Source organism: Sciurus carolinensis, chromosome 8, assembly GCF_902686445.1.
Source record: "Sciurus carolinensis chromosome 8, mSciCar1.2, whole genome shotgun sequence".
Taxonomy (NCBI): Eukaryota; Metazoa; Chordata; class Mammalia; order Rodentia; family Sciuridae; genus Sciurus; species Sciurus carolinensis.
In genome coordinates this window covers 144,200,613-144,223,250 of record NC_062220.1, presented here as the reverse complement: position 1 = coordinate 144,223,250, position 22,638 = coordinate 144,200,613, and the positions used below count along the sequence as shown (strand labels likewise).

General features: G+C 55.7%; 1 protein-coding gene across 8 annotated transcripts in view; it reads left to right on the top strand.

Annotated features, from left to right (window-relative positions):
- The window catches only part of Rph3a (rabphilin 3A), a 226,224-nt gene that overhangs the window by 134,285 nt on the left and 69,301 nt on the right, over positions 1-22,638 (top strand). For 6 of the 8 annotated variants that reach the window (XR_007109928.1, XR_007109926.1, XR_007109929.1 and 3 more), the window contains exons 1-2: positions 6,074-6,481; positions 6,615-6,733. The exons of the other annotated variants lie outside the window; for them this stretch is intronic. The gene's annotated coding sequence lies outside the window, so the exon portion shown is untranslated. Of the gene's footprint in view, positions 1-6,073; positions 6,482-6,614; positions 6,734-22,638 lie in introns of those variants that run through there. 8 annotated transcript variants of the gene reach the window in all.

Sequence of the window (22,638 nt, the reverse complement as noted above, 5' to 3'; positions counted from 1 at the left end):
ATCTCCAGCTTCCTGGATAACAGAACAATAAGAAAACGAATAAAATGAAGATAACAACAATACTAATGTGTATGGTGGGCACTTACCATGTGCCAAACCCTCTCTATATTTTCTCTCCCTGAATGATCCCAACGTAACTGATAACGTGGGTCTTAGTATCATCCTCATCTGACAGATAGCAATGCTAAGGCTCAGAGAGGTGAAGTTACTGCTCCAAGGTCACACAGCCACTGAGTAGAAGAAGTAGGACTCAAAGCCAGATTCCTCTCAGTTATTCTGCTAGGTGTGTAGGGAGTGTCTAAGCCACTAAATGGGAACTCAGGGTTCCCTCTGCTCCCCCGCAACACTAGCTCATTACTGGGAGACTTTCACCGGTCTTTGTCCCAGATTGAGATGAGGAATCTGGCTCACCTGTTTCCAGGGAAAAGCCAGACTGGAGGTTTGAGAGGATCTTCGAGGGTGAGTGCTTTGAGCGGCCTAGCAGGAAAGAGCCCTCTCTCCTGACCTCCCTGCCTCCACTCCCACCGCGGAGACCCTTTCCTTATGGGTTCTTTCCTTTTTCCAATCACAGCTTAAAACTCCCTTTGAAAAATGGAGATTCAGTAAAGCTGGGAAGTGTATGTTGAGAAAACGTAGAATCTTCCAGCGTCAGCCCCTGTATCCTAAAGCCGCGGTGGCCGCGAGGACATCCCAGCCTCTTCCTCAGGATGTCTCCTTCCACGGTCCAGATGCAGCGTGGCCAGCTCCGTCTCACGCCCCGGCAGCTTTCCCGGGCTCCGCTGGTGCTGCTCTTTGGGGGTGACGCTCCAGCCCAGATCCTCCTCAGATTGCTCCGTGTCTGGAAGATTTAGGGCTCCTTCCAGATCCCATGAGCCGCTCCGTGTGTGCTCACTAAACACACAATTCTGGGTGTTCAGATGCCCCCTCCTCTCCACGAGACTCCCGTGTCAGAAGCCCAGAGAATAATCTACTTGTTCAACGTTGAGGGACCGCAGATTGATGCCGGGCCCTGGAACCCAGAGGTGCACAGGACTGCGCAGAGTCCCTGGAAGGTCACCTGAGGCCTGGTGGAGATGGGAGGGGCGGGGCCTGGGCAGCTCGGCCGAGGGCACCTGTAGAAGGGCCAGTTGGTCATTTGTTACCCACCAGAGACACTCTGGAGAGGACCCGGGAGTGGGAAGATCCCCGTGTGTCTTAATTCTCTTGGAATAGGACCTTTCTTCTAGGTTTCCTGGCATGATTGGGGAGCCAATGCAGGCTCTGGGGAGGTGGGGGTGGTTAGGCGAACCTGGCACACCTCGCAGGACTAATTTCAGGCAGATAATTTTATTGTCATGCTGGAAGAAAAGGGGGGAATCGAATTCCTCTCTGCCCTGCATTGCACTGACTTAGATAAATTTGCATAGAAGAAAACATTCTGTCATTGCCACCAATGGGAATAGAATACTTTTCTAATGCACATCCAAAGATTAAAAAATATACATGTCCTCAGACCATCCTTTTTGGATCTCAGTACAGCTCGCATCTCTCTTTGGAAAATGCTTCTTAGAAAATTGCAACAACCGCAGTAATAAGTGAAGAAGGTGCAGAGGGGCCTCTTCCCCGCGCCAGGCCTGTCTTGAGAGGCTTTTACGTGCATTAGCTAATGCGATCCTAGTGATAGCCCTATTCACCGTACAGATGGGGAACTGAGGCACAGGGAGGTTTAGTGACTCTCCCAAGGCCACACAGCCTGTACGTGGGAGAGTCACTGACCCTGGAAGCCTGCTTTGAATCCAGGACCTTTACCCATTCGACTATCCCCATTCTGTCTCTGTCCTTCCTCCAGGGCCGGTGCCTCCTTGGGGCTGGGTGCTTAGCTGCACTCCCTGAGGACGGAGATCTGACCGGCGCTTAGCCTAGAGAAACACTTGGCTACGTACCGGGCGCTGTCACTCATCACTCAGGGGACGCGACGCTGACTCACGACCATTAGTGAACGAACACCCTGGCCGGGGAGGTAGAGGGAAGGGGCTGTGGCGGGCTCAGAGCATGCCAGTGGCTGACAGGGTCACAGGCTGCTAGGCAGAGCGGCCGGGAATCGCGCTGCAGCACCTGAAGGCAGGTTCCTGCTCCTTCCTCCGGGCGGGGCCTTCCCGTCCTCTGAATTGACTGATGAGTAAGTAACGCTGGCTGCTTCGTCTCTGAGCTCTCACCAAGCCCTGCTCTAATTACTGTGCCGTTTCCTAAGGGGGCTCCCGGGCTGCCCCCAGACCAGATCCTTTCCTGGCGGGTAGGCTCTGTTGGGATGCGCGGGTCTCTCTGGGTCCCAGCCATTTCCCCGCTCCCCGCTCCTCGGGTCTCTGCTCCACTTGCTTGTTCTGCCTTTGACTGATCCCCTGCGATGGGCTGTGCTCCTGGGTCACTGCCCTGGGCCTCTCCTCCCTTCTGGGTCCCTGATGATGGTGTTTCCCTGAAGGCTGTCAAAAAAGGAGGAGCAGGGGGAGGGGGAGGAGGGCGGGGGAGGAGGAGGGAGGGGGAGGGAGGGGGAGAACACAGCACAGTAGGTCATGGTGGTGACTCCAGAAGCACTTCCTCCTGTAGGGCTCCTTCTGCATGCACACACAAACATACACACAAACACACACACACACACACACACACACACACACACACACGGTAATGTTCAGAACAGGTTGTGATCTGACTGAAGCACCAGGTCTTTGGCCAACAGGGAGCTCACTCGCGGCTCCTAAAGTTGGTTTGGAGTCCTCATTGTGGCTTCCCGGGCTCCTTGCCCTATGAGTTTCTGGTGGCCGCTGCAACAAAGAACTGCAAACCTGGTGGCTTTAAACAACACAGATTTGTTATCTTAGGGTTCAGGTGGGCAGAAGTCTTCAAATACAGGTGTTGGCAGGACCGCGTCCCTCCAGGGGAGGCTGATGGAGAAGCCATTCCCCGGCCTCTGCCAGCTTCTAGAGGCTGCCCACATCCCTTGGCTCCTGGCTGCTTCCTCCGCTGTCAAGGGCAAGACCAGCAACAGGGCCTGCTCACCCCGCCTTCCTCCCCCGATTCCTCCCTCACGTCACCTCTCCTCTCTGACTCTGGGCCTCCTGCTCCCGCCTTGTCATCACATCGGACCCTCCCAGGTGACCCAGGATAATCCTCCAGCCTCAAGATCCTTAATAGCATCTGCAAAGTCCCTTTTGCCACTGACGGTGAGCTACTCACCACTTTTGGGAATTAGGATGTGGACACCTTTGGAGGTCCTACTATGCTTGCAGAGTAAAGTGGGGACATTCTTTCTGGGCTCCCTCAGTCTCCTTAGGAGACAGCAGGGCAATGGGCGCTGAGATGAAATGGTTAGATTCACACCCGGTCCCCCACTGGCAGGGTAACCTTGAATGAGTGGCCTGACCCCTCCGCGTCTAATTTCCTCACCTCTAAGGTGACCTCACTGTACTGCGTAAGTCCCACATGGCACCAGGGTGACAAAGCACAGCAACCAGTGAATGCTAAGTCCCCCAAGAAGCCGGGGGTACGATTAGTGATGACACATAGCCCAGAGGGTCCTGGTTCACATTCTGTTCCCACTTGCAAACCAAACGACCTCAGGCCGGTAGCCTAATGCATCGAGTCTCAGTTTTCTAATTGGTGAGATGGAACTAAAAGCATCAGCAACCTGACACGGGATTGTGGTGAGGATGAAATGGTGACAGGGTGCCCGGGAACCACCAGAACACAGTGGGCAGCCTTGCTGGTCGTAGTGATCGTGGTCATCGTGATTTCCCAGGGGCCCTGGGTGGTGGAGAGGCTTCATGGGCTGCCCGGCTTCAACAGAACAAGGGTAGGACGAGGTGCCTTGCGGATCCAGGGCCCAGGAGGCTCCTTGCAATGGAGCCTCAGGGAGCAGCAGAGCCTGGCAGGCTGAGCCTCGAGGGGTCTGCTTCCCAGGAGTCTCCCTGCTCCAGTGACGCTGAGCTGTCAGCGCTGACAGCAGCTGCCGGTTCCGTGACTGGAGTCCTTCAGGTGCGCTGGGGACAGGAGAGAGATGTGGAGACGGTGACCAGAGAGGGAGGGAGGGGAGTGGGCGAGACCCCCCCAGAAGACAGGGCTGGTTCCTAGAGGGCACAGTCACCAGGGAGGGTGCAGAGCTCTGGTTTCAACCGATTATTATTTTTTAATTTTGCTGCAGAGTGCTTGTGTCGATGGAGGCCTGGAAACAGTTAAAAGTACAACTGTTCTAGTGAAGCTAGCTGCGGCTCAGTCCGGGCCTCCTCTTCACCTCCTCAGGGGCCTCTGGTTGGAGAAGACAATGACCCTCAAAAGGTCGTGGTAAGGGTGCAAGATGATACTGGGATGCTCATAGAAGAACGTTGGGTACATAGTAGGTTCTCAAGAACTGCCATTATCACCACCACCACCACCATGATCATCATCACCAACACTGTCAACAACACCATGTCCGTAATCATGACCACCACCACCAACGCCATGCCCATGGTCATGACCACCATGACCACCACCACCAACACCATGCCCATGGTCATGACCACCATGACCACCACCACCAACACCATGCCCATGGTCATGACCACCACCACCAACACCATGCCCATGATCATGACCACTATGACCACCACCACAACACCATGCCCATGGTCATGACCACCATGACCACCACCACCAACACCATGCCCATGGTCATGACCACCACCACCAACACCATGCCCATGATCATGACCACCATGACCACCACCACAACACCATGCCCATGGTCATGACCACCATGACCACCACCACCAACACCATGCCCATGGTCATGACCACCATGACCACCACACCCATCATCACCATGTCTGTAATCATGTCCACCATGACCACCACCACCACCATCATCATGCCACCACCATAATTTACCACCACCAACATCATCACCATCTCACTCCTCAAACGAAGCTCTACGTGGTCTCTAAGAACCTGGTGGTTGAGTCCTAGCTCTCAAGGACGAATTAAGTGACAAAGTGAGCAGCTCTCCCTGGGCTGTCTGGGTGGGAAAGTTCTATGAGAGTTCCCAGTGGAGAGGGTTCTCCACCGCAGAGGATTGCTCAGGTCTTGTTCGTTTGAGCTTTCCCCCTCTTTCCCCAACCCGAGCACCTGTCTGCAGTTAGCAGGAGTAGGAACTTAAGCTGGGGAACCAGAGTCATGAGAATCCACCCCTCTTTGTGATTTCCCCTGCTTTGAGGAATTTCTTTCCTCATCCACACGGTGGGTTCACTGGGGAAGCCAGTCTGGAATGTGGGTGATGGGTTTTTGGCCAAGGCGCAGATGTCTGATTTAGAACTCTGAAGCTCTCCTAGCTCCGTCCCACTTGAACCACAAGCTGAAGTTTGGCACAGCCATCCCGAGTTGGCCGCCATTTCTGTATCTCCCTGTGGCAACATCTGAGCTGCAGGACAGGTTATAGATCATGGAATCTGATCAGCCCCACGTGGGTGTCACGGTTGCTTTACTACCTCCTCGGGTCTTTAGGAAAAGAAGGCAGTCATAGCCTTGCTTTATAGGCGGGGCTTTACAGGAAACATGGAATGACTTCCCCACCATGGTCTGGAGGCTGGACCTGGCTCCTGGAACCTGCCAAGTGGTTATTTAACCAAGCCAGCCGGCTCTCTGCACATCTGTTCCCCCAGCCCCACGGCTCCTGCTCAGAATCCCAGGGAACCTGAGGTGCCATTCAGAAATCTGCGGCAATGTGGGTGAGGACAGGCAGCGGAGCTGAGCTTTGGGATTGGGGGGATGAGGAACCCCGCGGAGACCCTCCTGCTGAGATCCAACTCCCCTCTGCACAGCGCTGAGTGGTGGATCCCTGGGGGGTGTGGGGCAGGGGCTGTAAAGTTATGGCTCCTTGGCTCCGAGTGAGTGACCATATTAGAAGGAGGTGCGGTAGGGAGGCTGTCGCTGGCTTGACCACGTGGGGCCGAGAAGTCCCGTCCCCGCTCCAACCATCCAATAACTTAAGTCCCCTGCCTGGGGGCTGGCGCCCGCCCTCCCTTGCTCCGCCGCATCTTGGCGCTGTCCGCGGTGCTGACCGCCAACCCCCTGCTCGCCGTCTCCACCAGCTGGGATCTCTGGTGCGTCCAGCCTCCCCACCCGGCCTCCCACCTCTCTTTCTCCAGGCACCGCAGACATAAATCACGGGCGGGAGGCAGGCTCGGCTCCCTGCGCCGGGAAGTCGCGGCTCGCCTCCCGTGCTCACACAGGGTTTTGCAGTAGTGGTGACAGCCACCGACGAACCGGGCGCTGGGGAAGCAATTGATTCGTCCGCTGCCGGCAGCCCAGAGTTGCCTACGCGGACAGGAGAGGGGGAGACGGGCGCAGAGCAGAGCCGAGCAGAGGCTGCCTTAGGGAAACCTTGATCCATGCGAGTGGTTCTGGAGCTAGGAACCAGTCTGCCCCTTCGCCCCCGGCTGACTAGATCGACTTTTCTCCTCTTGCGGCACAGGTATTTATTTTTGTCTTGGTCTTGCCTGATTTAGGGGTAGTGTGTGCATGTGTGCGTGCGTGTGTGTGCACGCCCTGGTGGCTTGATTTATTTTAGGAAGAGCAGGAGAGTCAAAAGAACAATTTTCTTTCAGGCACCTCCACTGAGCTTTCAAACCAAGTCATCGGGACTTAGCGTCTCCCAGTCGGCAGGGAAGGAGGGGTTGGCCAGAACCGGGCTCGCCTGTCTCCCCTGCAATCCTCCGGGATCGCGGTAAGGGATATTTTTCTTGATTGTACAAATGGTTAGGGGCACGGGCATCTCAACAGCGGTGTTGGGTGCACGAGCCACGGAGTAAAGGGCAGTTGGGAGGGAAGGGGTGCTGAGGAGCCACCACGCTGATTTTGCCCACGTTCCGCAATGTTTTGTCGCCAAAGCGGCACCGGAAAGCCAGTCGAGATTTCGGCTCGGTGCCCAGGGAGGGGGTGGATTGTGCTCAGGTTTTAGGCAAAGCACTCAAGGCAGGGGCTCCTGCCCAGCGTGCCCTCTGCTCGCTCACAGCAGAAGCTGTTGAAAGTAGCCTGCGGTTCTCCGAGTGCATTAACCCTTCCCGGGCTGGCCAGCCTGCCATGAGGGTCTCCGGGTGTTCTGATTTAGTGGGCAAGCTGCCTGGCCCGGCTGGGAGAGGGTCAACTGAGACTGGAAGGCGAACCCTGGCCTGGCACACTGGCCGAGGCTTGCAGAGGACAGGGCTTAGGCTGTACCACCTTTCGGGGACAGCAGCGTAATTGATTGGTGGTGGTTTCTGCAAGCTGAGCTAGTGTCTGAGATGGGAGACCTGGGAGTCAAGAACAGCCACGTTTTGCTTGGACTGAATGGTCAGGGAGGCCATCTAGGAGGATCCAGCCGTGGTGTCACCTGTAAGCGAGGGCACGGGGGTGCCTGCCGGCACTAGCCCGGGAGGCTCCATCCCGGAGCGTCTCACAGCAGAGAAGAGGGAAGGCGGCCTGTTGCGATTCTGGGGAAGGGCCAGCCCCGAGCTCCAGATCTGTCCCAGGGCAAGCTGTGCCTCCACGCTAGTTTCTTTCTCTGGGATCTGGATAGGGGGAAGCCCGCACCAACCTGTTAGTGGGTGGGAAGACGAGGTCCCCCGTAGCCAAATCCAAAAGCTCACATTTCATTTTAAAATGCTTTTCCAGATAATCTATGACCCATCAAAAGAGGATTTCTCTTTGCTTTCTGCTTTAATTACATCTACCTTTCTGGAAATGAATGTCCCTATTTTTAGTGCCTTTGCTGGTATCTCAGGGGCCACATCGGTCTTTTCTGTTCCCCCAAGGATTTCCTCCTGAGGTACTTGCTCTTGGAGGTGAGAGTCCAGCCCTAGAGAACGGAGAGCCTGGACCGTAAGCAGGGGCCCCTCGGTCACTTTCTTCAGCCCACAGCCAAGTGCAGACACTGGAAGCCCAGAACAGGATCCTGTTCAGGCAGGACATAGGAGGTGGGGAAGGGTTGCTGGGTGGTTAGAGCCAAAGACTTTTGTCCTCAAGACCCCTGGCTTCTCATCCTGGATTTCTTTGTTAGGTGACCTTGAGGAGGAAGTTGCCTTGGTTTTCCCACTGGGAAGACTTACGTACAGATGAGGGATGTGAGGAGATCTGGCTCAAATAAGGAGCTACAGACCCGGCCACGGGTGATATTTAAAGTACTGGACTCGGGCACTGACTGGGTCCCTGGCGTGGGGGGCCGCAGAGCCCCCTGCCGTGCTGAGCGTTGACCCTTGCATTGCTGGGCTACCGGTGGTTTGGGAGGAACGTGGGTTGTCAAAGGAGCCTTGGGGGTCTCGGTTCAGGGACACCATCCAGCCCGAATATTTGAAGACTTTTAACAGCTGGTTCAGCTGTGCAGAACATGCTGCCGGCCGAGGAGGCCGGGGCCACCCAGATGTGAGAACTTTCCAACGTCTCTGCTGCCCGGCTTCCCCCGGGGTGGCCGAGAGCCAGGAGGCCGCCCTCCCTCCTCCCTCGGCTCGCTGAAGTGGTGCATTGTGGTGCACCCGGGAGGGGACTCGAGGCTTCTGGAAAGAGCCCTGGACTCGGATCAGAAGACCTGAGTCCAGCGGTGTCTCCCCGCTCCGAGCCTCGGTGCCCCTCTATGCCATGAAGCAGTTGGTTTAAGTGGCCCCAGGGCCCCTTCCAGCTCTGGGGTTCTGCGACTATGTGGTGGGCGTGAGTGTGCGCGCGCACGTACCCACACTTCTAGGAAGAGCTGGCTCTGGTTTTCTCTAACCCTTTTCAGAGAAAAGGGCCCAGAGAGGGAAAACCACTTGCCTGGGACCACACAGTAAGTCATGGCCTGGCGACATAGGATCCCGCCAATGCGAAGACCAAGGCACCGTCTGTTCCCTCCCTCCCTGGCCTGGATTGTGGAGGGAGGACCGTCAGCATCAGCCATCCAGTCTGCGCTGGGGCAGATGTGGACGTCCCTCTCCCAGCGGGAGAGAGGCAGCAGCAGTCAGGGTCCTGGGGTCTCCTCTGCTCTCCACACATCTGGGCTGCGCAGTCTGAAGATGAGCCCTGTGGTCAGAGTGGCCGCTCCGAGGGGCTTTGGCAGGATGTGGTGTTTACAGGAAGTGGTCTTCCCCTTTCTTTCACCCCTTCCTCTCTGTGTGTGGGTCCTGGAGTGCCTGTGGCTTCCTATTAAAAGCCACTGTGTCACATGGGCCTGTCTTCTGCTCCTTATCCCTGGTGAGTGGGGAGCTGGTCACAAATGCAGACGAGTCAGGAATTGATGTGAAGGCGACAGGAAGAAAACACAGGGTTTATTTCTGTGAAGAGCTGTGGCTGTAACCTGAGGTAAAAATAAATCTGGGACCCAGTAGTGGTGGGTTGGAGCCGATGAGTCTAGGATATTTAGCTGCCACCCAGGATGGAGGAGACACTGCAGAAAGCTCCCCTTTCCGTTCCCCGCCCCTGTGTGCCTCCTCACCCACTTGACTGAACTTCCAGGGACTACAGTGTGGTTGCTGGGGGCAACCAGACTTGAGTTCAAGTTCTGACTCCTATGCTTCTTTGCTGTGTGACTGTAGGCAAAGCCCTTAGCCTCTCTGAACCTCAGTTTCTTCAGCTTGGTATCTTAAGGTAGCACAGCCTCAGTTTCTCCATCTGTGAAATGGGTATTGTGGCCTCCAGTTCCCTCAGGCCTTGAGGTTCTAACCAGCCCCAGGCAGCCTGAGCTGGGTGGCGGGCTTGGGAGGAGAGATCTGGAAGGAGCAGCCTGCCTCCGGCATAGTCTACGGTTCCTCCACGTCCTGGGAGGCTTTTGCTGAATCATCTCAACCTACGAGCTCTGAGTGGGGATTTTCTCTAGGAAACCCGAGCGCTCCCTCCCTCCCCAGGAAGTGCTATCCTGCCATGGTTTCCCTTCTTGGAGATCCTGAGATGCTACAGGGGCAGGTCCCCAAGGGCCAGGACTGTGCTACCTCCTTCTTGGGGCCAGAGGCAGCACACAGCAGGTGCTCAGCCGTGGCTTGCTGGATGAATGAGACTCTGATGATTGACGAGCGGACCGCCCAGTCTGGGGGGTGCCTTCGACCCATGGTCGAGTGGAGGCTGCATGCAGTAGGTGCTTAGCCAGCGTTTGTTGATTATGATGAGTCATTGGCGAGGGTTTGGAAGGACTCGGCTCCCACAGTGGACCTGTTACAGGCCACAGGCAGCCTCCCTGTCCTCCGACCGAGCACTCATTGCTGCTTCGTCATGCATCGTACATTTATTGAGTACCTACTGTATGCCTGGCACCCTAGATCAGGAATAAAATAGTCACAAAGACACAATCCCTTTGGGGGGGTCTTAGATAAAGTAAGTGGCCACCTGTCAGATGTGATCTTTGGAGGGAGGGGTACAACGAGGGGCTTCCCAGGTGCCCCCAAACACTGACCACACTAACGGAAATGCTGTCATTGAGAGTCATTCTTTGTTCTAAGGCTCCGCTCTTGGCTAAAGGGCCGATGCCTTCGGGTGAGTCGCCGCATCCATTCTTTGTCATTTGTACTTTAGCGGGATGTGGCGAGGTCCTTTCCTGGAAAGGAGGCGGGCCTGGTTGTCTGTGGCAGGAGTAGAGCTTTCTAGGTCGGAGAGGGGAAGGCTGGGGGTAGGCGGGCTCCTGCCGCCCTGCCTGGGAGCCTGATCAGCTGCAGTCAGACGGTTCACCCCAGGTCAGCTGGGACCTCGTTAGAGGACGAAGCCTTGGCTCGGAAGCTCTGCGTTGCGGGGTCTGGGGGCCTCTGCTGCCACCAGCCCCCTCTGGACCTTGTAGTCTCCCCGTTCCCGGCTAATCTCAGAGACCTCCAGGGGGTGCATCTTGCTGGGCAGGACCCAGACTCGGGCCGTCAGCTGGCAAAGTGACTTGACAGCCATGGTCGGCCCTGGCCTGGCCGGGGCTCGGGGTTCGAGGGAACGAAGCAGGTTTTTCTTAGTCCGACTCTGCTCCCTGCGGGGGTCAGAGAAGTGGGGAGGGCGGCAGCGCTGAGGCTCCCGGCTGCCGTCTGCAGTGTCACCGTGGTTTCCTCGAAGTAACCGGCTTGCTGACGTGAGTTTGCAGGCTCTCCAGCAGCCTGGACTCCCATCCTCGGGGGCTCCGGCAACCCAGGCGGTCACCCCGCCAGCAGCTCGCCACCCTGCCCCAGGAGGCCGGGCTTCTGCCCCCTGCAGTTGATCACTAGGGACACTCCTCTGACAGCCTCCCGGGAGGACCCTCGAAGGATTTATTGGGTCAGGGGCACACAAACCCGCCCTCCCCCAGCCCCCCGGCGTGGGTCCATGCGGTTGTCCTTTCCCGGGGTGGCTTGTCCTTCCTTTCCTGCCTGTTGCCTGTTCTGTGCACCCACACAATGACCGGCGGCGGCTTGTGAATGGAAGCAGCTCTCGGCGGAGAGCACATTATGTAAGCAGGTTCTCGCGCCACCCATGGCGGGCGTCCTGGGCTGACAAGAGAGATGATTTCTCCAAGTTTGCCGGGAGGCCTTCCGGGCAAGACGCTGCCAGAAAGCATCTGCGTGGTCGGCTCCGTCCGTCCGCATCCTCCCTTCCTCCCGCCCTGCCCCCTGCCTGGCTTTCCCCATCATGGTGGCCAGTCCCCAGTCCCTCTCCCTGTCCTTTTCACCCCACCCCCCTCCTCCCCCATCCCTTAAAGTCCCCTGCCCCTCCTGTGGTCTCATTTCTCCCCGTCCCCGTCCCCCATCCCTCTCCCCCTTTCCTCTGCTCCCTCTTTCTTTTCCCTCCCAGCTCCTCCCTGTCCCCAGCCCCTCTTCAGGTGCCCACCCAGAAATGACCATGAAGGGGCCCTGAGAGCCCAGGGGGCGGGGACTCTTGGTAGGGTGACCGAGTACCCCAGTCTGCTTGGGACTGAAGGGACACCCAGGATGCAGGACTTCCCAGGTTGACATCAAGGTCCCGGGGAAACGGGGACAAACCGGACCCCTGACCTCTGAATCAAGCGCTGGAATCTTGTAGAACTTTCAGAACACCCGGCCCCGGTGTCCTGGGCGCGAGCCCCTGTCCTTCCTTCTCAGGGGACCCGAGCCCTTCCCAGCCTTGGCACCCTCTGCTGCCCAGGCACGCAGAGACCAGCAGTCCATGGGGGCGAGGGGCTCGCTGCCCCCACCTCCCGAACCCCTGTCCCACTGGCCAGTTATTTGCTGGTTGGTCACCAGGGGGAAGGAGGGAGAGATCACAGATCATTCTCTGCCAGGGGGTCTCACATTGGAGCCTGGGTCAGACTCCCCCGCAGGGCCTTTGAAATGGTTTCCGATTCCGTGGGACTAGAACGGGTCCCAAGGACCCTCGTGCCTAAGAGGTGTGCAGTTGGTGTTGACGTGCCGTCCGGGGACCAGACTTTGAGAAGCACTGCCCTCTGCCCGTGGTTCCTGCATCCCCACCCCGGGATGACCGTGGTTCTGGGCACTGGGGACCAGCAGTGAACGCAGCAGGGAGCCCTGCCCTCCTGCAGCTGGTCCTGTGGCGGGCGTTGCAGGCAAAGGAGGCGTCAGACCCCAGGAAGGGCTGCGGAGGAAGGAGGCGGGCAGACTCCCCCGGCCTGGAAGTGGCGGGCGGGGAGGCAGGGGAGGCGGCGCATTTGAATCCAGAGCTGAGTTTCTAGAAGGAGTGAGGCAGCACAGATTCGAGGGAAGGAGGTGGGGTCGCAGTGTCACCTCATCCGCAGAGCGAGTTTTAAGCAGGAAAGTGGCCCAGTTTACACTGTCGATAGATCGCTGCTGGGGTCGCTTGGTGGGCAGCGGCCAGCAGGAGGTGAGGTGGAAGCGGGTCTGGGAGGGGAGCTCGCCAGGGTGGGCCGGGTGATGGCGGAGGAGAAGGTGGCGGGTGTGTTCTGCAGGGTGGGCTCGCTGGGGGATCGGATGTGAAGGGCAGGGGCGGGAGTCAGGGCCCACTCTGAGGGGCCGGGTCCTGTCCTTGGCAGGTGTTCAGTAGAGGTGGTCCTGGGGACTTGGCTGGGCTCTACCCCGGGGGCTGTGAGGTGAGAGCGGAGTGTGCTGTATCAGGACCTGACAGAGGGACCCGCAGGCGCCCACGCCCCGCTGGCTGAGGCGCCAGGCTCCCCTCCCCAGAAATGGCAGCAGCCTGGACGGCACCTGCTGACTAAGCAGCATGAAGCAGTGAGGGCCTTGGTGGCAGCTGCCGCCACCAGGTCAGGCGGTGGCATCTGGGGTTTGGAGCGCCAGCCAGGGCTGGGGTGGGGTGCTGGTCCTGGGACCCGGGGGGCCACGCCGGCCTCTGGCCTTGCCTACCTGTTCCCGGGGTGGGCTAGGCCTGGGCAGAAGCGGATCAGCAGCACTGGGCACGCACTCAAGGCCAAGAGCAGGACAAGAGGCAGGGCCCAGGCCCTGGAGGGACCACGTGCCCTCCGACCCTGCACCCGGCTGGCCCTCCGCAGGGACCTGCTGTTACTTAGACTTGACTTTCTCTTTTTCCCTTGGGAGGGCTTCTCTCGGGGGCGGGGCTCGGGGGCGGGGCTCCGCAGCCGGGCTCGCCTGTCACTCGCAGACGCCCGGCTTGGGTCTCCTGAGCAGTGGGTAAGGGTGTCGGGGAAAAATCCCGGGCGAAGATGCGTGCGCACACCGTGTGGGTGAAGAGGGGGGCGTTGCCTCTGACGGTAGCGCGGGGGGAGCTGGCCTCGCCGAACCTCCCAGGGGCCCACCGGGTCGGGCTGGAGGCCAGCAGATATTTTTTCTTGGTGGGAGGCCCTGGAAGGCGAGTGGCCCTCTCCTTCATTTCCTGCTCCAGGACCACCACGGACCCGAGCTGGCCTCTTGGCTTTCATTACTTATTCTCTTATGTCCAGACCCCACTGCCTCCTTCCCACGCAGCCCCCGTTTCTGCTCTCGATGGGCATCTCTTCTGTTTGCAGACAAACATTCTAAACTGTCTCTTAACTGATAAGTGGTGCAGTGCAGATCTCGGGGTTTCTCGTTTTTTTTCCCTGAACACTCTGTGTCTGAGATCCAGCCACGTTGCAAGGTTACGGCTGATCCTTGGCTGCTAATTGACACTGGACCCTAGGGTGTTAATTTCCCTGATTATTATTATTATTATTATTATTATTATTATTATTTACCCATTTTCTCTCCTATTCTTTCTTTCTTTTTTAAAATTTTTTTATTTGTTCTGATTAGTTCTACATGAGAGTAGGATGCATTTATGCATTTTGATAGATCAGACATAAGTGGGGTATGATTTCTCCTTTTTCTGATTGTACTGTTGCAGGATCACATCAGTCATGCAGTCATCCGTGTACCTGAGGTAATAATGTCTGTTTCACTCCACCGTCCTTCCTACCCACAGGCCCTTCCTCCATTCCTTCCCCTCTGCCTGATCTAAAGGAACTCTATTCTCCCCTAGCCACCCTCCCCACCCCCACTTATTGTCAATTAGCACCCTCACATCAGAGAAAACAACTGGCTGTTGGTTTTTCAGGATTGATTTGTTTCACTTAGCATGATATTCTTTCTCTTTTTTCAATTTATTTTTATTTTTTGCAGTACTGGGATTGAACCCAGGGCACCCTACCACTGACCTACATCCCCAGCTCCTTCGATTTTATTTTGAGACAGGGTCTCACCATGTCACCCAGGCTGGCCTTGAACTTGGGATCCTCCTGCCTCAGCCTCCTCAGTAGCTGGGATTTACAGGTGTGCACCACCGTGCCCAGCCGAAGACTCACTTAGAGGGATTTTATCACCTGGGAGGTGCAGCTCAATGTTTTGTTGTCTTGCTTTTGATTATTTGCTCAACAAACATTAAATGCCAGCTGGTGATGGTAAGATGCCACAGGCATGTGGAGCGGGCAGAAGAGTACAGCAGTCTCTGGGGTCTGGAGCTGGCTGGATCGGGGCTTGAGTCCTGAATCTGCTGCTCGGTGGCTATGTGAACTTTGATAGAGCGACTTGGTCTCTCTGAGCCTCGGTTTCTTCTTTTGTAAAATGGGGATAATGACAGCATTCATTTATAAAGTTGCTTGAGTGTGAAATAAGATGATGCATGACATACCTTGACTGATAAAACGTTTTAAATGGCACCTTGGGAGGTTGGATAAATGCATGTTCATAGCTTGTGTTTGTCAACTTTCCAGTACTATAACAAAATACCTGAGGTAACCAACTTAAAAGGAGAAAAGGTTTATTTTGAGTCATAGTTTGGCAGCAGGAGGCTCCTCCTGGTCCTGAGTTACTCAGAGGGCAAAATGCTGATGAGGCTGCAAGCCAGAGTCCTCGAGCAACCAGGGAGGCCCCCAGAGGCCCTGAGGTCGTGGGACTGGTGAGACTCCAGGGCTAGAAATTCTCCCCTGGTTGTCATGGCAACAGGTCTGGCCTGGGAACCTCTGTCCCAGTGGGTCACATGGGCTGCCATTTCTAGTGCCTCCTGTGAGGGCAGCCTCCGGCCTCCACTGCAGGGTGGTCCCCCATGCCCCAGCGGGCTCCCACCTGCTTCCAGCCTGCACCTCTGGGTCTGAGTCCCAGCGGCACCATGGAAGTGGTGGTGTCCGGCGGCTGCAGAGCCAGTCGGGGGCCTGCCATGCTCCATGGGCGGCTCCCTGGAGCCCCAGCACTTGCTGGGCTCAGCTCTGTGCTCCGTGAGCCCCTCTGACCCCTTGGAGGAGCCGGGGGGCGGGGGCGTGAGGATCACCTGCACGGCGGGTCACTGAGGCTCTGGAGAACAGGGAGCCTCGTTTCCCCAGCCCCCTGTCCGTAGAGGGCGGATGCGGGGACGCACACCCAGACCTTGGAGTGCCAAAGTCGGATGCTGAATTTTCACAGCAAGATGAACCTCCAAGGCTCTTTCTCCTGCCCGGAACCTGCCATGAGAGTCGCTCCTTACTGTTGGGAATTGTCGTGAAGATAGGGCGAGTAGCAAAGGCCTCTGCAGAAGTCAATTCTCCAGCCTTCAGCTCCTGGCCTGGGTCCAGAGGGAGCACCACCCTGCAGCACAGGACTGACACGCTGACCAGCAGGGGGCAGTGTGCACACCAGGTAGAAGCCTGGTTCCCTCGGGGCTGCCTGTGGCCTCCCTGCCTCAGTTTGCTCACCTGCAAGATGGGAATCATAGCTCTCCCCTCAGAGAGCCGCAAGGGTCGTGTGGGAGTGCGTGAGGTGCCTGGTGCTCCACGCACTGTATAAATGTCAGCTGCCCGGGATCGGGTGGGACTTGCATTTCTAAGAAAGATTACTTTCAGAGTCAATGCTACTTCACGACAGCCTTTTGAAGGACAGGGCTGGAGTCACTGTCTCCATTGGCAGTTGAAGGAACTCAGGTCCAGAGATGTGGCCCAATTTCCAGAGCTCACTAGGTGAGTTAGGGCTGAGGACCAGGTTCCGTCTTCGGGGACAGCAGTGACCAACTCACAAAGCTGAGCTGACCAGCAGCAGCCGCAGACATGCTGGGAAGAGTTGGCGTTTGACTTGGTGGCTTCGGGATCCTCCTGGTTGGCCCCTGAGGGGGTCAGGGGCTGGGGACACTTCTAGGTGGGTGCTCCAACCTCAGAACTGGACAGCAGGTTCAGACTCTTCAGAGACTGAGGATCTTGCCAGGGGAGCCCTGGGTTCAAATCTCCAGTCCCTCTTTAGCAGAGCAGATTTGATCAGTTACCAAAGCTCCCTGTGCCTGTTTCCCAACTAGGATGGGGTACTGTTCACCATGGCAGGTGCCTTAGGGGCTCCCATGAAGATGGAGGGGTGCCCACAAGCCACGTTCTCAGGATCCTCACCCCCTCGTCACCCCTGCTACTCCTTAGCAGTCATTCACACTCTGCCCCGGGTCTTTGGAGCCTCTGATTCAGGAAGCGCCTGAAGCTCACTCAGTTACACTAGCCGTTTCCACACTCCCGTCTGGCCTGCGATGGTTTCCACCGGCCCTGGCCAAAGAACAGACGGGTGAGATGTTGCCAACTAAATTTTCCCTACAGAAGGTTTTCCTCTACCTTTACATTGTTGTTTCTGCTTATGTAGCATTAAAATGTGTTTTTTAAAAAATAGAACGTTGTCCACTCTTGAGGGAAACTTTTTAAAAAAATTTTAGAAATTCATTCTAATTAGTTGTATGTGGCAGGATGCATTTATGCATTTTAATAGCTCAGACATAAATGAAGTGTAAAAATTATTTTTCTTGCCCTTCCTTTTTAAATAAAGCAACCATGACAATGCAGGTTGATGGCCTTTGATTTGGAAGGGAATTGCACTTGTCTGAGAATCTGTTGTCTGGGAGCTAATTCTGTTCAGTCATTAACCTCAAGATTTGTAAAATTTTAGTGTGTGCAAGAATCTCCTGGAACAGTTTTTTAAAAACAGGTTCTTGAGCCCATCCCTAGATGCTCTGACTTGGAAGGCTCCGTGGTGCCTGGAGGCTGCGGTGGGAAGGTTTCCTGCGTGACTCAGCCGCCCCCGTGGAGGGAGACTCAGCACCCTCCATGTTGGACAGCTCCAGCTAGTTAGGTCGGGCTTCTGTGCTGTCTGAACTTCGACCCTGTGGCTTCTCCCCATTTTGCCTTCTGGATCAAAACAAGGAAAGGATATTTCTAAGACAAAGCGTGATCCTTGAGAGCTGAGTTCAAGGTGCAGGTCATTCTGGTGAAAGGGATGAAGCAGAAATGAATGCCCAGTCCCTGCGTTATATTCGGGGACCTTCCCCAAACCAACATACAGCCATCCATTCACTGGACAGATATTTATCGATCTTCTACTATCATGGGAGTCCTTGGACCCTGAGTATAAAGTGACTCTTCTACATTTTCCTAACAAAGTGATCGATTTGCCTCTACCGTGCCCCCCAACCTGTTTTGCCCAACTGAAGTAGGTAACCTGCTAGGGATGCAGGGAGAGTTGCCAAATGTCCAGTTGGAATGTTTGATTCGTCAACTGTAACACACATAATACCTAAAATTAGATGTTAGATAAAGTAATCCATTAATCCACAAACCCGTTGTTTTTAATCACTGATAGATATTAAGAAGTCACCAGAAAAGAAAAGTCATGTCACTTCAGCCAAAGTCGTCTCCTTGGCGAATGGGAAAGGACTCTGGAGGTGCTCTTGGAGTTTCACGAGGGTCGAAAAGTTTAGGAAGCCTGTAGTTACACTCTTGTTATTCCAAATAAAGCAATTTGAGAGGACAGACAGAATGGCCAACAGTCAGGGAAACATTTCAAGAACGAGTGGACATAGGTGCCTGGTTTCCAGAGGAATATTTGGCTGGGGTGCTCATCTTCTATTTGCCCACATAGAGGACATGTCAACTACCGTGCCCGCTGCTGGGACGGGACAGAAAATAATTTTTATTTGGCACCTTACCTGGAACAGGTAGAGTTAATTATGCAGATGGATATGTAGTTACAGGCCGGGGCAGGGCTCCTAAAGACAGGAGCACAGGTCTGCTAGAGCATGGCAGGGAGAAATCTGATCCAACCTGGGAGGGCTTCCCTGAGGAAGTGACATTGAGCTGAGGCTGTGAGAGCATGTACAAAGGCCCTGAGGTAGCATTCAAGGATCTGGAATGTCTGGAGCAAGGGCCAGAAGGAGCCCCCTGAGCAATAAGGCCAGGCCATGCTGTGGTGATTTATTCTAAGACCAACAAGGTCTCAAAAGCAGAAGGGTGACCTGGAATGATCTGTTTTGAAAAAGTCACCCTAGTACACTTTAGGATTCACAGGCAGATGAACACCCAGGGGAGACCTGATGAATATTTCAGTGACCTAGAAAGGGCCACATGTCTTGGCTGAGCACCCCCTGCTCCACCCTCTTCATAGCACCCTGTCCTTGGAAAGTAGGAAGATTTTGGGTCCCCTGCCAGGGAAAGAGTTTGTTCTGCAATAAACCATGAGTGGGAGCTCCCTAAAAATGTGGGCAGGGAAAGTGGAGGGAGGTGGGGACATTGCTGATTTACCTGGGGTTGAATCCCAGCTCTGCTGCTGGGTGACCTAGAGCAAGTTACTAAATCTCAGTTTCCTCATCTGGAAAATGGAGTCAACAATACCACTTACTTCACTGGGTTGCCTTGGAAATGTAACAAATCGTTACATGGTCTTTGCTTGGAGTAGGGCTCAGCATGTAGTAGGTGTTCAGTAAACTATTGTTTCCATAAGGTCTCTGAGCTCAACATTCTAGAACCAGACCTGTTCATCCTTTCTACCCTCTGCCCCAATCACCTTCTTAGCCTTTCCTGCTCATCTTATTTAAAACTGTACCTGCTTCCCCAGAGCTCCGCCAGCTCCTCTATCCCCACCCCCTCCTCTATCCCCGCCCCCCATTCTTGGTGCCGTGTGCACACTGTCTATTTTAATTATTTATTTGGTTTTGGTCTCTGTCCTCCCACTAGCCCCACCAGAACAGGAGAACTTGACTCTTATTTACCACTGTGCTCCCAGGGGCTGTGTCCCATAGCACCTGGTATGCAGTAGGTGCTCACTAAGTATTCACTGAACACGGTCAGTGTCAATCTAGGCTCCTTACTCTGGTTCTAAACCTCACCCCTCCTCAGGCGGCTACAACCTGACAGGTCATTAAGCAGAACAGCAGCAAAGAGGAGAAAGAAAACCTCCAAGTCTCAGGGGGATTGGGGCTGGGCGGGTGGCTGAGGCGCCAGGATTTGGGTGTTGGGGAAGCTTGGGAAGGTCTTCTATAACGCCAGCCCCGTGCCCTGATCTTTCTCCCCTGATTAATCACAGGAAGCCCTTGTCGATAGCAGCATCACCTCCGCCCCGGCCGCGGCAGCTGGTGGAACGGCAGACTTATTCAATATTTAAGAAGACCTGCATTGCAGGCTCGGGCTTGGCCTGCTGGTGCCAGACCAAGCAGCAAATGCTCAGAGACGGTCCCCTAAGTGCTGGATTAGTTTTAAAAGGAGAGAAAGAAGAGGAGAAAAAGCCACAAAGCCCTCAGCCGCCCTTGGCCGCCCACAGTTTCTGGTTGACGTTGAACGGCTCACCCCAGAGCCACTGTCTCTGCCTCGGAGCGAGACGGTGCTGCCGGCAGAACGGAGGCGGGGCCAGGGGTTCGCTCTCCTGGGTTCTGTTTCCCAGCATTGCAGAAAGCAGTGGTTTTCAGAATGGGATTCCCAGGCCAGCGGGGCCAGTCTCACCTGGAACTTACTAGAAATAACAGATTCTCAGGCTGGGTCCCAGACCTGGATCGGCAGAAGCCGGGGCTGGAAATGGGCACCCATTCCTCCCTGGAATCCTGACGCAGGTTCAGGGTGGAGAGAGGGAAGGGGGTGTGGGGTGCCGGCGGGCCTCTCAGCCCTGGCCGTGCCACCTTAGCTGGGCTCTTTGGAACACACCGTGCCAGGATGCTGGGACCCTCTGAGTGCCTTCCTGGGTGGGGAGGGCTTCCTGGCTTGGCACTTTTACACTGCCTCCCAGGTGATTCCGAGGTGCCGTGTTCGCCACTTGCATGACTTTGGGGCGTCTTCTCACCTCGGATCCTGTTTGGGTGTGTAAATCTCTCATCTCTGAAACTTGCAAGGACACTAGAAAGCTGAAGACGGGGGACCGTGAGCCCGAGGTGGGCCGCGGCACTGCCAGGGGCGCTGGTCGGGGTTTCCTGGGAGAGGACACGCTCTGGCCATTCTGGTCCACTTCCTGCCAATCGCCCCATCTGCTCCTCCTCGTTTTGGGGAGCTGGGCCGCCATAGGTGCCACGGCCCAGGAGCATCAACGCCTCCTGACGCCGGCTTCAGGCGACCTCGCGGGAGCCGGCTTCCCATGCCAAGGCTTCCCCATCCCGGAGGAGCAAGAACCAACGGGGGTCGTCAGGCACTTTTGTTGGGGTCGCGTTCTGTTTCCTGGTTCTTATGTGGCAGGCTGACCGTGCAAAACCAGCACCAAATAACCAGCAAACCTCAGCTCTCCTTTTAGAGAGAAATGACCTGCGTGCTTCCCTTTCCCTGAGAAAGAGCTGGAAATCAGGACTGAGGGAACGTGAACCCCACTCGTCCTCAGCTTTGGAAGATGGACACCTTTCTACACCTCCAAGCCCAGCCCCGATCGGCCACCCATTTGCAGAAAGTGAGCGGGCAGCCTGGCTTGGGACCAACCGCTTCGCCTGGAGCTTGCCCCGAGCTCGCCGCTCCCTGTGCTCCTGAGCGTGCTTTGCCGACATTGGAGGCTGAAGCCACACCCCCAGCCCATTTGCTACCCGCCCAAGCCCAGGCGTTGGCTCTGGCAGCTCCCTGGTCCCCTCCGCCCCCTCTGCCCCACCGAGGCAAGCTGGAGGAGTGAGGCGGAGATGCACTGTGGCTTCTTGCAGGAGAAGTTGACCAGACACAAGCCTTCGGGACACAAGGCATGTCCCTGGCACCCTCCCTCCCAAAGCGCCTCTCTGCCTCAAACATCTCGCGGTCTGCCCTGGCTCCACCACTCTCCGAAAATAAGACCGGGGTCCTCGGCAGCCGTCCTGTCCGCTCCTGTGGTGAGAGGGAAAGTGAGAAGGTGCGACACTTCTGATGATCATCGCCCGTTATACCGAATAGAGCACAGAGCGTTTTACATGTTATACAATATGTTATCTGTTTCACATATAACGCACTTCTATTTTTCTTAAATGAGTAGGTAATACAGACAGACAGACAGACACTGTCATCCCTCTGTGCTACCAACTTGCCACAGACAGAGCCGGTGAATATGGAATCACTGCTCCTGGGGAAACAGGTCAGGGGCCTTCCAGCATCAAGGGATCAGCTGCGACCTTGCTTCCTGTGTGCTCTGCCTCAAGCCACCTTGCTGAATAGGCATTATTGAGCCATTAACTTCGAACTCACGACCAGCAGCCCTACAGCCCCTGACTGAATGAGGCTTAGTTAACACATTTTGTCCTCCAGGAGGTACGTCACAGCCTTCTTGCACTTGGGGACACTAGACAACACCATTGTGCTGAAGAGGGTGGCTTTCTGCGACGTCAGCTGGGGACACGTGTGTTGAGTGACTCGTTTTTTTGTCCTCTCCGAATATCTGTGAATGAACACAAAAGCATCACACGTGTTGGTTTGGGGAGAACAAACACATTTGAGCTAGTGGGCAAACCCGTAAATGAGGAATCCACAAATCACGAGCGTGTGCTGAGCCTGGGTCTGTGACCCTCAGGGCCACAAGCCCTCTGACTTCACTCAACCTCATGCAGATGTTCATTGGCTGATGCAGTTGAAGAACCTGACGTGGCGGAGACGCGACCGGAGCCCGAGGCTCAGCAAGGGCTCGACACAGAGTTCTCGTCACCTCCTACTTCTCTTTTTCTGAATCAGCTCCGCCTTCAGGCAGACTTTCTTCACCTGGGAGGACCTCGCCACATCCCAGTTTGTCTTATGCCAGTATCAGCTGGGTACGAAAGAGAGAGAGAGAGAGCTTCCAACCAAAGTTTAAGAATTAAGTCTACTTGACTAGAATGGGGGAGTCGATTCAACTTTGAATTAAGTTCATGTGGTCAGAAGAGGGGAATGTGCTGATGGGCGCCAGGTCAGGCTGTGTGACCACCCCTGGGAGGTCATGGAGCACCGTGGGCTGAGCCTGGGTAAGGGTGGTTCCTTAAAAGAAAGTTGGGTGTTGGCACCAGGAGAAAGAGGAGCAGCTGTCCACTCCCCACACCCCTAAGGAACTTTCGGTCTTTGGAGATGACACCTGGGGT